This window comes from Citrus sinensis, chromosome 8 (assembly GCF_022201045.2).
Source record: "Citrus sinensis cultivar Valencia sweet orange chromosome 8, DVS_A1.0, whole genome shotgun sequence".
Lineage (NCBI taxonomy): Eukaryota > Viridiplantae > Streptophyta > Magnoliopsida > Sapindales > Rutaceae > Citrus > Citrus sinensis.
Window position 1 is genome coordinate 18660005 of NC_068563.1, and position 16219 is coordinate 18676223.

The following is a 16219-nucleotide window of genomic DNA, read 5'->3' on the forward strand; positions in this document are numbered from 1 at the left end:
TTTTCATTTTACTATCTACTTTTATGTTCTTGGGATTCCTTTCTTTTTATTTTTTTATCATGATTTTTTTTTTATAGAAATTGATCATTAAAAAGAAATCACCTCTATTATATACAATCATGTAGCTTATATATATGTATTTCCAGAAATGACAACATTAGCTTGATTCATTAGGTATGCTTTCTTATTTTCACTGTACTTATGAAATCTAAATTTTTTTTTATCTTTGGATTGTTCGTGAATATGATTTTTTTTTATTCAATAGGGGCTCTGTTAAAAGAGCTACAAAGGCACTGAGCGGGGTTGAGCCACCTCATACATATCATGAAGAAGAAAAGGAGTGACACAAGCTAGGGAACTACTCAATTTATGAAGGCCAATCGGAAAGTCGGTAGCATAATTCACAATTAAGTCTGCAGTAAAATTTACCTCCCTATAAATATGGTTCACAGAAATGTGCTAATTCCTGTGTATAAGCTCTTTGATTGACGATGCCAGTGGAGAGTATTCATTAGTTATTGCTTCAAGATTATTCAGCATTTGAACAACGCACTGACTATCAACTTCAACAAGTAGCCAGCGAACACCGTGGTCCCAGGCCATGATAAGCTCTTGATAAACCCCCCATAGTTCCGCAACTATGACCGAACAATACCTAATGTTCATCGCGAAACCACTAACCCAATTCCCGTTGGAGTCCTGTAGAATTCCTCCAGCAAAAGAACCCTAATTTCTTTTACAAGCACCATCGGAGTTGAGTTTGCACCAAGGCCATACAAGGGGTTGCCACCCAATCCATTTTTCCACTTTTCCACTTTTCTTGTCAGACCATTTAGACCAGACTTGTTCGAGCTAGTGATCTCCTCTGCACGAATAAGAACACCTTGTGCCACGCTGATTGATTTCGTAGATAACTTATTAAACTGGTTCTGATTCCGCCAAAACCATAATCTCCATATTACGACTTCAAACACACAAGACCACTCCAAACCATTCTCCATGCATTGGTTACTTCTCAAATTAAGAGTTAACTAGTCATTAAGATTTTAAGAGAAAAAAGGTTGATGCCACACACTTGGGAGGAGTTCGTTCCATAATCTTCTTGCCATAAAACAATCACGAAGTACATGAAGAGTAATCTCTGACGCCACCCCACAATGGTCACAGATCCGGTCAATATGGATGTCTTCGTCCAATTTCAGCTTTCGTCTTCAATCGATCATGTAGAGCAAGCCATATAAAAGTTTGCACACGAGGCGGTCCCTTCCATTTCCAAGCAGTGTTCCACCAAGGGTTTTCTATACCAGTTTCATTTTCAGTAATGGTCATATATGCAGACTTGATAGATAAGTCCCCCCATTGAGAACTGGCCCAAAAAAATTTATCATCGCCCTTTCCTTCCATTAGCGGCTGAACAGCTGCAATTATTAAAATAATGCAATTCGGGAAAAGATGTTCAAAAGAATCCCAGCGCCAGTTGTCATTAGCATCAACAAAATCAACAACTAAATTCATTAGACTTTCAACAGGAATATGAGGCATCACATAAGAACTCAAGGGTTTGTTCTTAGTAACCCAACAATCAAACTAAAATTGGACCCTCTTACCATTTCCTATATTCCACCAAATCCCTTTTAGAGTATCAAACCAAACTTTTCCAATTGATTTCCACAGATGTGACCCACTGTGAGTTGGTAATACAAGAGGGAAGTCCAAGTCAGCTACACCATATTTGGTGGAGAGCACTCTACACCAAAGACTTGTTGGTTCAGAAATCAGACCCCATGCTAATTTCATCATTAAGGCTTTGTTCATCATCCCAAAATTTTTAAGCCCTAAGCCGCCACAAATTTTTGGCTGACAAACCTTATCCCAACCGATAAGACTCGTCACTCTATGATCATTTGACCCACTTCAGATAAATCTCTTACAGATCTGATTGATCTTATGATTAACCCCGGTTGGAATCTCCGACGTTTGCATGGCATATAATGGTTTGCTTGTAAAACATACTGAGTAAGAGTGATTATTCCTGCCAGAGATAAATGTGAAGCATTTCAACCTGAAAGCCACTTTGCTACCTTGTCAATAATATCATTATAAGTATTCCTTGTTATCATGAATGAAGCAAAGGCATTCCAAGATACTTCTTAAGGTCCTTTGTGCTTGAAAAACCAAGGAAATTGCCAATACGGGAGGCCTTACCATGATGGACATTCTTTGAGAAAAATAGCTAAGTTTTAGTTATGTTAATCTTAGCTCCAGAGCTGATATAGAAATCCTCCAAAATCGAGTTAATTATCCTTGCCTAGTCATACAAGGCTTCAGCCAACAATAACAGATCATCTGCAAAAAATAAATGTGAGAAGGGGGTTCTATTCCGTGACAAACGCACATGCTTCCATGCACCCTCGGTCATTGCTTTAGAAATGCCATGGCTCAACCTTTCAATAAACAACATAAAGATATAAGGGGAAATAAGATCCCCTTGTCTAATACCCCCTGAAGGTACAAGGTCCTTCGTAAGCTCACCATTCCAAAGAACATTCATTTGTGCAGTGGTAATACATTCTATAGTAACCTGAATGAATCCAATGGGATTCCCGTCTCTCGTAAAGTATTGAAAATAAACCTCTAGCTTAACATGTCATAAGCTTTTTCAAGATCCGCTTTAATAGCCATATAACCTCTCCTATTAGACTTCCTTCACATATAGTGGACCACTTCCTAAGCGACAACAATGTTCTCTATAACAAGTCGACCAGGAATGAAACTTGTTTGATGTGGCCTAATGACATGATGAAGAATAATTTGAAGCCTATTAGCAAGCAACTTAGTCACGGTCTTGTAAATCACAATACAGAGACTTATTGGCCGGTACAATGAAATATAAGTGTGCAACCCAAGAGGGGGGTGAATTGGATTTTTAAAATTTTCTTAGCAAATCCACACAACAAGCAATCTAATGTCTTAATAAAAAATGAAAGCAATAAGTTCAATAAAAGCACAATAACTAATAAGTAAGGGAGAAGAGAAACAAACACACGAAGTTTTACGTGGTTCGGCAAACCCCGCCTACGTCCACGCCTCCAAGCGATCAAAGCTTGAGGATTCCACTATCCAAGCCTTTCCAAAGCTTCAAAAGTTTACAATTGGCTTCAAGGTGTCAATGAACCTTTACAACAAAGAGATTATCTCCCAATCTCTTCACTCAAGTGTCTCACACACTCAAACTCTTACAATTGAGATGAAGAAATAAAAGTTACAATGAAACTCACTCAATGAGTAGATATTCAAAAATGAAGAACAAGAAATGTTTCAATATTTTGTGTTTTACAAGTTGAAGGCTCAAGATATCTCGTGTGCTTTTTGTTTTTGCTTGTTGGAGAGTTTGAAAATGAGTTGGATTTGAGTTCTTATAGTTTGAGCTCAAAAACTAGCCGTTATGCACATTTTGGTCATAACCGGATTGCCGGTTATGGACATCCGGTTAGCCACTTAATGTTACCGTTACAGCCACAATTTTGAATTTCTAAACATCCGGTATGCCGCTTTGTCAAATTCGGATTGCTGCTTATGCTCAGAAGCTTACTGCCCAACAACTGGATTTCTGTTTGTCAGGATCCGGTTAGCCGCTTACTACAGTGAAATATTTTCTAATTTTACAATTTGACCCCATAACTTTATAAAACTATATTATGGCCCAAAATATTATGAAACTTTGTAAGTAGGTCCAATTTCAGAATTTCTAAATATTACTTTGTCAATCCCAAAACTTTATGAAATTATGATTTCACCCAAACTATGTAAAATTATAGAATGACCCAAAATATTTAAATAGTTTCAAATAGGTCCAAATCCGAAATTTAAAACAATATCAAAGGTTCTAAAATACATTCATTTTAGTCCAAAACACTTTGATTCTATAACATCATTTTCTTATTATAAAAACACAATTCATAAATCATTGTTTAATCAATACATGTGGTTTGTTATCATTAAAATCAATATCTATAGCTATATAAGCTAACAATCTCTCCCTTTTTGATGATGACAAAACACATTACAAAAATTTAATCTAGTTAGGAAAAGCTCCCCTTTAATCAATGCAAGGTTAAAAAATTGATTTAAAAAAGACTCCCCCTGCATACATGCATACTTCCTCTGGATACATGCATATTTTTATAACACTTTTTATAACACATATTAAATTATTCTCCCCCTTCGTCATAAAAAAAAAAGAATAAATAAAAAAATAAGAGCTCCCCTATCAATCATCAAAATCGCAATAAGCACATTAGTTCAAAAATATCCATAAGCATAAGAAAATCCATATTATCCAAAACAAAACCATATCATCCAAAACAAATACATAATCCAAAAGCATAATAACCATCCATAGAGTCGAAAATAAAAGAACATAATGCAGTAAATGAGATGTAGGTTTGTCCAAATACAAGCATAAGAAAACTACTCAGGTGGTGAGGATGGAGGTGAAGGAGGTGGATACGGATATGGAATGCTAAAGTGCTCAAAGAGAAGGCGCTGTCCATGAATGAGCTGCTACTGCAGCTGCCGCTGCTGCTGCTGCTGAAACTCAATCTGTCGCATCGAGAGTATCCGCACCTCATCCATAAGCTGCTGAAGAGTAACATCTTCAGAGATAGGAGGCTGTGGAGGTGATGAAACAGATGTAGAGACATCAGGAGCTGAGGCAATCACGGGAGGATCTCGGTGTCTACGCTGCCCCCGAAATGAGAGTGAGAAAATGGGTAGCTGATTGGCTGGAACCACAGCATTAAGTGGTCGATCATCACTTAAAGCAAGAAAGGTAAATTTGTTCTCAGTGTATTTGACCCAAGTGCCATTTTTCCACTCAAAGCCTAAGCCAAAAATAGCATCATCCCCGATACCCTTAGACGGTCTACACGACGGTTCTTTAATCGGTACACCAAAAAATTTCAGGATTCGGGTAATGAAATGACCATAAGGAAGGGAGCGGGTAATCAACTTAGGTATACTGAGCATGTTTCGGACAATGGTATATCCTAAGTCGACTGGACGATGTCTAAGAATACAATCAATCAAGGCGACATCCATATGAGATACCTCATCTAAATGGCCTGATCGAGGAAGGACAATACTCTGAATAAAACGAAGTAATATCCGAGTTTGAAGATAAAGACATTTGTTGCGAAAATGGATAGTACAATCTTCATCGGAAAGGTCGACACGACGACATATATTCTTAAAAGCATCAATATAAATATAGTCATCAATGTCAGGAGGTTTCCTAGGTGAAAACATTTCTAGGCCATCATCAGAAGATCCTAGGATGGAGTTCAACTCCGAATCATCAAACTCAATCAAAACTCCTCCAACTGTGGTGATTACTCGATTCTCTTTCTCCGCGGAACAATCCATATTCGAGTAAAACACTTTCACCAAGTCAGGATATACATTTTCCTCAACAACAAGTGCATTAAGCCAACCAACATCTTCCAACAATTGCAATAAAGTTCTATTGCTAATACTAAGATGATTTAACCAATCCGGTAAAACAAAAAAGGTTTGGAGTACCTCACGAGTCATGAACTATTGGTGAAAGCATTTGGCTAGATGTTTCTTGTTCTAAAAGTGTGTGAACTCGAAATTGGATTGATTGGAGGTGCCCTTTGTTTCCCGTGACCGGTCGGTTTGTTGAACCGGCTCTTTACCTTTTCTTCAAACCGGCCGTGAGCTTGACATTTGGATTTTGGCTGATTTGGAGTTAAAAACGATGAAGAGAATAAAGATGATGAAGATTAAAAGTGATTTTGAGAAGAAATTTGAATAAAAAAACGGCTTGATAGTGAGAAATTTAGAGAGAGAAAAATCGGCCAAAAACCTAGGTTGAATTTGGGATCTAGAGATTTAGATGTTGAAAATGGATTTTAAGGATGATTTTGGGTACAAGAAGCGATGGGGAATGATTTTTTAGACTCAAATTGATGTGAAAAAGTAAGAAAATGATGGATTATGGAGTGAAAGCAAGTGAGGAGTAATCGGTTTTTAGTGAGAGAGAGAGAAACAGAAAGCCGAATGAGAGGAAGAGGAAGAACAAAGCTAAAAGCTCACGAATCCGGCTTGCCGGATTTCACTAACCGGCTAGCCGGTTGTGAGTAGAAAGATGAAAGCCGAAAACAACTTTTCGGATTGACTTGAACCGGAAATCCGGTTTTGATCCAGCAAGCTTTTCATGTGAATCCAGCTTTCCGGTTTTGCTAACCGGTAGTCCGGTTTAAGGCAGAAAGTTGCCTTTTGAATTCGGTTTTTTGGATTTTAAAAATCGGTTATCCGGTTTTGAAGCAGAGAGAAGGCTTAGCAAATCCGGTTGTCCGGATTGATAAATCTAGTTTTCCGAATGATGACCCGAGAGTAACCAAAGCTAATCCGGCTTACCGGGTGCTAAATCCGGTTATCCGGAACTTGTCCCGAGAGAAATCAATAAGAGAGTGGTTTTCCGGATGAGAGGAACTGGTATACCGGTTTAGACTTGGAAATCTATTTGGCTTTAATTGATTTTTGGCAAGCTCTTATACTTGTATTACACACACCATTTTATTTTTGGCTTTAAAAATTGATTAATTTTAAATCATTTTGAGATTTAAAACTTTTCAATAAGCCATTTAATGCATAAAACATAAAATCATAAAATCATAAAATTACAAGCATATCAAGCTATCTAATTCATGAAGCATAAATCCATATAATAACAGACATATCAAGCCATGTAGTAAAACATAAATCAAGATGCAACATTCATCATTCCAAGATCATGTCTTATCTTTATAAAAAGCTCTTCGCTAAGAGGTTTTGTATGCGGATTTTCAGTAAAAATAAATTTGATTACAACATCTCCTTTTTGAACATGATCTCTAAGGAAATGATGTCTAATTTCTATATGCTTAGTCCTAGAATGTTGAATGGGATTCTTAGAAAGATTTATAACACTAGTATTGTCACATAAGATAGGTATTTGATCAAGTTTAATACCATAGCCTCTAAGGGTTTGTTTCATCCAAAGAATTTGTGCACAACAACTACCTGCAGCAATATATTCTGCCTCGGTGGTTGAAAGCGCAACCGCGTTTTGTTTCTTACTAAACCAAGAGACAAGAGAATGACCTAGGAAGTGACATGTTCCACTAGTGCTTTTTCTATCAACCTTATACCCAGTAAAATCAGCATCCGAATAACAAGTTAAATCAATATGAGTTCATCTAGGATACCAAAGGCCAAGATTAATGGTGCCAATCAAATATCAAAAAATGCGTTTAACAGCAAGCATGTGAGACTCCTTAGGACAAGATTGAAATCTGGCACACAAGCATACACTAAACATAATATCAGGCCTACTAGCAGTCAAGTAGAGTAAGGATCTGATCATACTTTGATATGTCTTGATATCAACTTCCTTACCTTTCTCGTCTTTGTCCAGCTTGATGGTAGTACTCATAGGAGTGCTTTTTACCGTTCCATTATCATAGCCAAATCTTTTGAGTAGATCTTTCACGTACTTGGCTTGGTTTATGAAAATTTATTCCTTGTTTTGTTTGATTTGAAGTCCAAGGAAGTACTTCAACTCTCCCATCATACTCATATCAAATTCTTGGCTCATACATGATGAAAAATCTTTATACAACAACTCATTAGTAGAACCAAAAATAATATCATCAACATAAATTTGAACAATAAGTATGTCTTGGTTCTTATGCTTAACAAAAAGAGTTGTGTCCGCTTTTTCCATCGAAAAATCGTTATCCAACAAGAAGTTTTAAGCCTATCATACCAAGCTCTAGGCGCTTGTTTTAAACCATACAAAGTATTGGATAACTTATACACATGATTTGGAAATTTTTCATTTTCAAAACCAGGAGGTTGTTTCACATAAACTTCCTCCATAATATATCCATTTAAGAAAGTACTCTTGACATCCATTTGATATAAAATAAAATCCTTATGACATGCATATGCTAACAACATCCTAATGGATTCTAACCTTGCCATAGGTGCAAAAGTTTCATCAAAATCAATTCCTTCTTGGTTGTAACCTTGAGCCACTAATCTAGCTTTATTTCTTACAACCACACCAGATTCATCCATTTTGTTTCTAAATACCCATTTAGTGCCTATAATGGATTGATGTTCTAGATTAGGAACTAACTCCCACACATTGTTTCTCTCAAATTGATTCAAATCCTTTTGCATTGCCATAATCCAAGATTCATCATTTTTCGCATCCGCAAAGGATTTTGGTTCAATTTGAGAAATAAATGCAGCATGCTCACATGTGTTCCTAAGAGATGATCTAGTGGTAACACCTCGTGAGGGATCTCTTAAAATTACATCCTTAGGGTGAGAGGAAACATACCTCCACTCCTTAGGGAGTGTTTGAGAAGTACCTTCATTTTGCTCTACATTTGTTTCTTCATGATGTTCCTCTTGAATTCCATGTAGTGCGTCTTCTTGGTTGTTATTTGACGCTTCTTCTTGTTCTTCTTCTTCTGCATTATCAACATTGACTTTTTTCGTAGAGGAGGGGTTAGACTCATCGAATGTAACATGCATAGATTCTTCTACAACTAAAGTTCTTTTGTTATAAACTGTATAAGCTTTGCTTGAATTTGAATAACCAAGAAAAATACCAACATCAGATTTTGGATCAAATTTACAAAGATTATCTTTTGTGTTCAAAACAAAACATTTGCATCCAAAAACTTTAAAATAGCCAATGTTGGGTTTTCTATCATTCCAAAGCTCATATGGGGTTTTATTAAGATTAGGTCTAATCAACACCCGATTTAAAACATAACAAGCGGTGTTGACGACTTCGGCCCAAAAATGCTTAGGCAAAAAGTTTTCATTCAACATGGTCCTAGCCATTTCTTGAATAGACCTATTCTTTCTCTCTACTACTCAATTTTGTTGTGGAGTCCTAGGTGATGAAAATTGATGTTCAATGCCAAAGTCATTACAAAAATTTTCAAATGCATGATTTTCAAATTCTCCACCATGATCACTTCTAATACAAGTAATAGAATAAATTTTTTTCATTTTGAACCTTTTTATAGAAAATTCGAAATGCATCAATGACATCATCCTTATTAGCTAAGAACAATACCCATGTGTATCTAGAATAATCATCCACAATTACAAATGCATAAAATTTACCACTTAAACTAGCATATCTAAAAGGTCCAAACAAATCTATATGAAGCAATTGAAGTGGTTTTGAAGTACAGACGTGATTCTTGCTTTTGAAGGAGGTTTTGATTTGTTTTCCAAATTGGCATGCTTCACAAATTCTATCTTTTTGAAAACTGATTTTTTGAAGACCTTTAACTAAATCATTTTTCACGATTTTTGAAATCAAATCCATGCTTGCATGACCTAATCTTCTATGCCACAACCAACCATCATCATGCAATGCAGAGAGACATTTATCATGTATTGATGCACAATCTATATTAATGGTATAGACATTAACACATCTATTTCCTACAAACAAGACTTTCCCATCACATGCCTTCTCAATAACACATTTAGAATCATCAAAGATAACTTTATATCTTTTATCACATAATTGACTAATACTAAGTAAATTGTGTTTCAAGTTTTCAACCAAACACACATTTTCAATGAGAGTAGATGATACATTACCGACATTTCCAATCCCAATGATTTTTCCTTTTGAATTATCTCCAAACGATACATCGCCACCATTTTCGATCTTAGTAAAGCTTGAAAACCAAGAATAATTCCCTGTCATGTGTCTTGAACAACCGCTGTCCAAGTACCACTTATTCTTCTTCTTCTTCAAGCCCTGTAGAGAAAATCTCAAGTTTTAGGTACCCAAACCTTTTTGGGTCCTTGAGAGTTAGCAATGGTTTCTTTCAGAACCCAAATACATTTCACACCATAACATGCATTTCTCTTCACTGCACATCTATTTTTCATATGACCATCTTGATTACAATAATGACATATAATTTGATTGTTAATAGATGTATTCTTCACAAAATAACTCTTGTAAAATTTTTGTTTCAAATTTGGTTTATAACCAATGCCACTTTTGTCAAATACACGTTTTTGTGAGTTTAGCAAATTGTCCAACATCTTTTGCCCATTTGTGAATTTTAGCACAATTTCATTTAGTTCATTGCTCTTCTTTGTAAGCATTTCATTTTCATTTTTCAAGTCATTCATGTGTGACTCTAAGTGCTCATGTGAAGTGCTAGAATTCTCAAATAATGCAATGTTATCATACAATGTTTTATTTTCTAATTCTAGGCATGTAATCTTTGAACTAAATGATTCATTTTCATTTTTAAGCTCTATCATCTTCTTTTTAAGACATATATTCTTTTTTCCAATCTTTATCAGCTCATCATGCAAATCCTTAAAGGCATCATGTAATTCATCATATGTAGGAAGAACACTTACCTCATTAAGTTCATCACATGATTCTTCCCCAACGGCCATGAGAGCTAAATTTGTCATTTCTTGTTGCTCATTATCACCACTTGTTTCCTCATCGCTATCATCCCATGTGGCCACCATAGCTTTCTTCTTGAGTTTGTTGAGAATATGACATTCTGGTCGTATGTGTCTGGGCTTCTTGCATTCATAACAAGTGATTGGCTCATTCTTCTCATTCTTATTCTTGTAGCCTCTGAACTTTCTCTGCTTATTATTCTTTTTGTAAAATTTTCTGAATCTTCTAGCCAACATAGCCAACTCTTCATCATCCATTTCTCTTTCCTCATCACTCTCACGTTTTGAAGCCTTGAGAGCAATATTTTTCTTCTTTTCCTCATGCCCTTTTTCAGCTACCAAATCTTCTTCATATGAAATGAGAGAACCAATTAAATCATCAATAGGTAATACATTTAAATCTTTGGTTTCCTCAATGGCAGTCCTTTTTGGTCTCCATTCCTTAGGTAATGACGTAATGATTTTCTTTACTTTCTCGCTATTTGAAAAGGTCTTCCCCAGGGCTCCTAGAGTGTTCACTATATCCATAAATCTAGTATACATAGAGTACACATTTTCATTTTGTTCCATTTAGAACAATTCATATTGTCGAGTGTACCTACTTATTTTAGATTCTTTCACTTGGTTTGTGCCTTCATAGACAACTTCAAGTTTGTGCCAAATCTCATTAGCACTTTCGCAATTAGACACTGTATGAAACTCTTTCTTATCTAGTGCACAAAATAAGGCATTCATGGCCTTCGAAATTAGAGAAGCTTTTCTCTTTTCGAATTCATTCCATTCCCGTTAAGGTTTTGGAATATCTTCTCCGACTTTATTTTTAGTCAAAGGCATGAAAGGACCATCATTAACGATTTCCCAAATTTCATAATCTAAGGCTTGCAAGTAAATTCTCATCCTAGTTTTCCAATATGGGTAATCGTTTCCATCAAAGTAAGGTGGTCTAGTGGTGGACTGTCCTTCCATAAATGTGGAATCATTTTGAGTTGCCATTGATATTTAGCTCTAGACGATTAGGTCTAAATAAGAGCACCTCGCTCTGATACCAAATGAAATATAAGTGTGCAACCCAAGAAGGGGGTGAATTGGATTTTTAAAATTTTCTTAGTAAATCCACACAACAAGCAATCTAATGTCTTAATAAAAAATTAAAGCAATAAGTTCAATAAAAGTACAATTACTAATAAGTAAAGGAGAAGAGAAACAAACACACGAATTTTTACTTGGTTCGACAAACCCCACCTACGTCCACGCCACCAAGCAATCCAAGCTTGAGGATTCCACTATCCAAGCCTTTCCAAGGCTTCAACCGTTTACAATTGACTTCAAGGTGTCAATGAACCTTTACAACAAAGAGATTATCTCCCAATCTCTTCACTCAAGTGTCTCACACACTCAAACTCTTACAATTGAGATGAAAAAATGAAAGTTACAATAAAACTCACTCAATGAGTAGATATTCAAAAATGAAGAACAAGAAATGATTCAATGTTTTGTGTTTTACAAGTTGAAGGCTCAAGATATCTCGTGTGCTTTTTGTTTTTGCTTGTTGGAGAGCTTGAAAATGAGTTGGATTTGAGTTCTTATAGTTTAAGCTCAAAAACTAGCCGTTATGCACATTTTGGTCGTAACCGGATTGCCAGTTATGGACATCCGGTTAGCCGCTTAATATTACTGTTACAGCCACAATTTTGAATTTCTGAACATTCGGTATGCCGCTTTGTCAAATCCGGATTGCCGCTTATGCTTAGAAGCTTACTGCCCAACAACCGGATTTCCGTTTGTCGGGATCCGATTAGCCGCTTGTTACAGTGAAATATTTTTTAATTTTACAGTTTGACCCCAAAACTTTATAAAACTATATTATGGCCTAAAACGTTATGAAACTTTGCAAATAAGTTCAATTTCAGAATTTCTAAATATTACTTTGTCAATCCCAAAACTTTATGAAATTATGATTTCACCCAAACTATGTGAAATTATAGAATGACCCAAAATATTTAAATAGTTTCAAATAGGTCCAAATCTGAAATTTAAAACAATATCAAAGGTTCTAAAATACATTTATTTTAGTCCAAAACACTTTGATTCTATAACAACATTTTCTTATTATAAAAACACAATTCATAAATCATTATTTAATCAATACATGTGGTTTGTTATCATCAAAATCAATATCTATAGCTATATAAGCTAACAGGTACATCTTCAAATTGAGAGGATTAACAGCTTTTGGGATGAGGACTAGGATGGTCCTTTTAATCTCCCTTCAGATGTGCTTATTTTAAAAAATATTCTTAATAAAACGACACACTGAGGACCTAACCATAGACCATTGAGATTGATAAAATACCTAATGAAGTCCATCCACTCCAAGGGCTTTCAGTGGTTTCATATTGAAAATAGTCGATCTGACTTCATTATCATCTATAGGAGCTTGCAGCATATGAAGCATATATGTATTAATAGGAGGGAAACAACCTGTGAGGACATAAGGATGAGAGCCACTCATATCCGAAGTTTACAAAGTGTTAACATGAATATGTTAATAATATTGATTTTGATGATAACAAACTTTAAACGGTTTTTGATTAAAATGTTGGAACTATCCCTTAATAAATGAAAGCCTTATAATCATTCCAATCATTCTCTTAAAAAAATGGACTTTTAAATTAAAAATGATTCTCTGCAAAATCTGATTTAAAATATGATTCTGGAAATAAACGGTAAACCGTTTTCCTTTAAACGGTTAACCGATTAATACTAGAGAGCAACATATTGCCTAAGCTCTAACCGTTTATGAAAAACGGAAAACACAAAAGATGGGAAGGCTACTGGAATTTAACGGTGAACCGTTTATTTAAACGGTTAGCCGATAACATCTAGAATTGAAGGTTGTCCTCCTCTGGCACTGATTAACAAAACCGGATAAGGCTAAATTGTTTTGCAAGTTACTGGAAACAAACGGCGAACCGTTTATTAGAAACGGTCAACCGATAATATCCAGAGAAGTCACTTCATGCAAATCCTTAACCGTTTACTTTAAACGGATAACTGATATTTATCTTGCAAGTCTTTGGAATTTAACGGCGAAAGGATAACCCTTAACGGCACACCGTTTATTCAAAGTTTGGCCCAACGGTAACTTTTGACCAATCTAAACGGTTAACCGTTAATGGTTAACAGCGAACCGTTTTTGGACCGACAGTTTGTAACGGCTAGTTTTTTAGCTCCAGATATAAATAAGCTCATTCAAATTCAAAGAAGTTTGATCACAACACGACTATTGAGCTTATATTCGAGAATACAATCTTCATAGAGCTTAGAACACATTCTTGCTTCATCTATTCACATATTGGGCATCATTGTGTAATCTTATCTATTGTGAGAGGTAAAACAAATATGAAATCTTTTGTTTTTGAGTGATTGTAAGTGTTGGGATACACTTGGGATAAATAGATTGGGATAATCTCTTGTTGTAAAGGTTATTGACACTTTGGAAGTCAAGTGTAAGCATTTGAAGCCTTGGAGGCTTGCTTAGTGGAATCCTCAAGCCTGGAAAGCTTGGAGGCGTGGACGTAGGCGAGGTTGGCCGAACCACGTAAAAACCTCTGTGTTTGAAATTATCTTCCCTTATCTTTTTATATTGCGATCAACTTAACTGTTATTGCTTTGAACTTGGATTATATTTGCTTTAAGTTTTTCTTCATAAATTGAATACTTTTTTAGAATTCCAATTCACCCCCCTCTTGGGTTGCATACGTGTATTTCAATTGGTATCAGAGCCTTGTTCTCTTATTAGGACTTAATCGTCTAGAGTAAAAGATCCATGGCAATCCTAAATGACTCAACCTTTAGAGAAGGGCAATCCACAACTAGACCACCGTTCTTTGACGGTAATGACTATGCTTATTGGAAAACTAGAATGAGAATCTATTTGCAAGCTTTAGATTATGAAATTTGGGAAGTTGTATGTGATGGTCCGTTTTTGCCCCTAACTAAAACTGAATTCGGGGAAGATGTTCCAAAACCCTCAAGGGAATGGAATGAATTGGAAAAGAGAAAAGCTTCTCTAAATTCCAAAGCTATGAATGCTTTATTTTGTGCTCTTGATGAGAAAGAATTTCATCGAGTATCTAGTTGTGAAAGTGCTAATGAAATTTGGCACAAACTTGAAGTAGTTTATGAAGGCACAAATCAAGTGAAAGAGTCGAAAATTAGTAGATACACTCGACAATATGAGTTGTTCCAAATGAAATAAAATGAGAGTGTGTACTCTATGCATACGAGATTTACGGACATAGTAAACATTCTAGGAGCCCTAGAAAAGACCTTCTCAAATAGCGAAAAAGTTAAGAAAATCATTAGGTCACTTCCAAAAGAATGGAGACCGAAAAGAACCGCGATTGAAGAGGCCAAATATTTAAATACTTTACCTCTTGATGATTTAATTGGTTCTCTCATTTCATATGAAGAAGATTTAGCTGCAGAAAAAGGCATGAGGAGAAGAAGAAAATCATTGCTCTCAAAGCTTCAAAATATGAGAGTGATGGGGAGAGTGAACCGAATGATGAAGAGCTAGCCATGCTAGTAAGGAGGTTCAAAAAATTCTTCAAGAAAATCGGAGAGCGAAGAAATTTCAAAAACTTTAAGAACCATAGGGAGAAGAATGAGGCAATCACATGCTGTGAATGCAAGAAGCCTGGCCATATAAGATCGGAGTGCCCACTTATCAACAAACTCAAGAAGAAAGCAATGGTTGCAACTTGGGATGATGGTGAGGAAGAATCAAGTGATGAAGAAGGATCGCAAGAAGTATCAAACCTAGCACTCATGGCAATAGGAGGGGATGATGATCTCAATGAGGTAAGTGATCCCACCTATGATGAATTGTATGATGCTTTTAAAGATTTGTATAATGAGTTGATGAAGATTGGTAAAAAGAATGTATGTCTTAAAAAGGAAATGGCAAAGCTTAAAAATGAAAATAAATCTCTAAATGCAATAATTGTATGCCTAGAAGTAGGGAACAAAACATTGCATGATGAAATTGCATTATCAAATGAGAAACCTAGCATCTTACATGAGCATTTAGAATCACACATAGATGAGTTGAAAAATGAGAACGAAATGCTCAAGAAAAAGAGCAATGAGTTGAATGAGATTGTTTTGAAATTTACAAATGGGCAAAAGATGTTGGATAATATGCTTAACTCACAAAAATGTGTTTTTGATAAAGGAGGACTTGGGTATAAGCCTAACTTGAAGCAAAAATATTATAAGAATTATTTTGCTAAAGATACCACCACCAGTGATCATAAGATTGTTTGTCATTATTGTAATCAAAACGGTCACATGAAATATAGATGTCCCGTGAAAAGGAATGCATACATTGGTGTCAAATGTATTTGGGTTCCAAAAAGAACCATTGCTAACTCTCAAGGACCCAAAAAGCTTTGGGTACCTAAAACTTGAGATTTTCTTTGTAAGGCTTAAAGAAGAAGAAAAATAAATGGTACTTGGACAGCGGTTGTTCAAGACACATGACCAGAAATTATGCATGGTTCTCAAGTTTCACCAAAATTGAAAATGGTGGAGATGTATCTTTGGAGACAACTTAAAAGGAAAAATTCTTAGAATTGGAGATGTTGGTAAAGTTTCCTCAACTCTAATTGAGAATGTA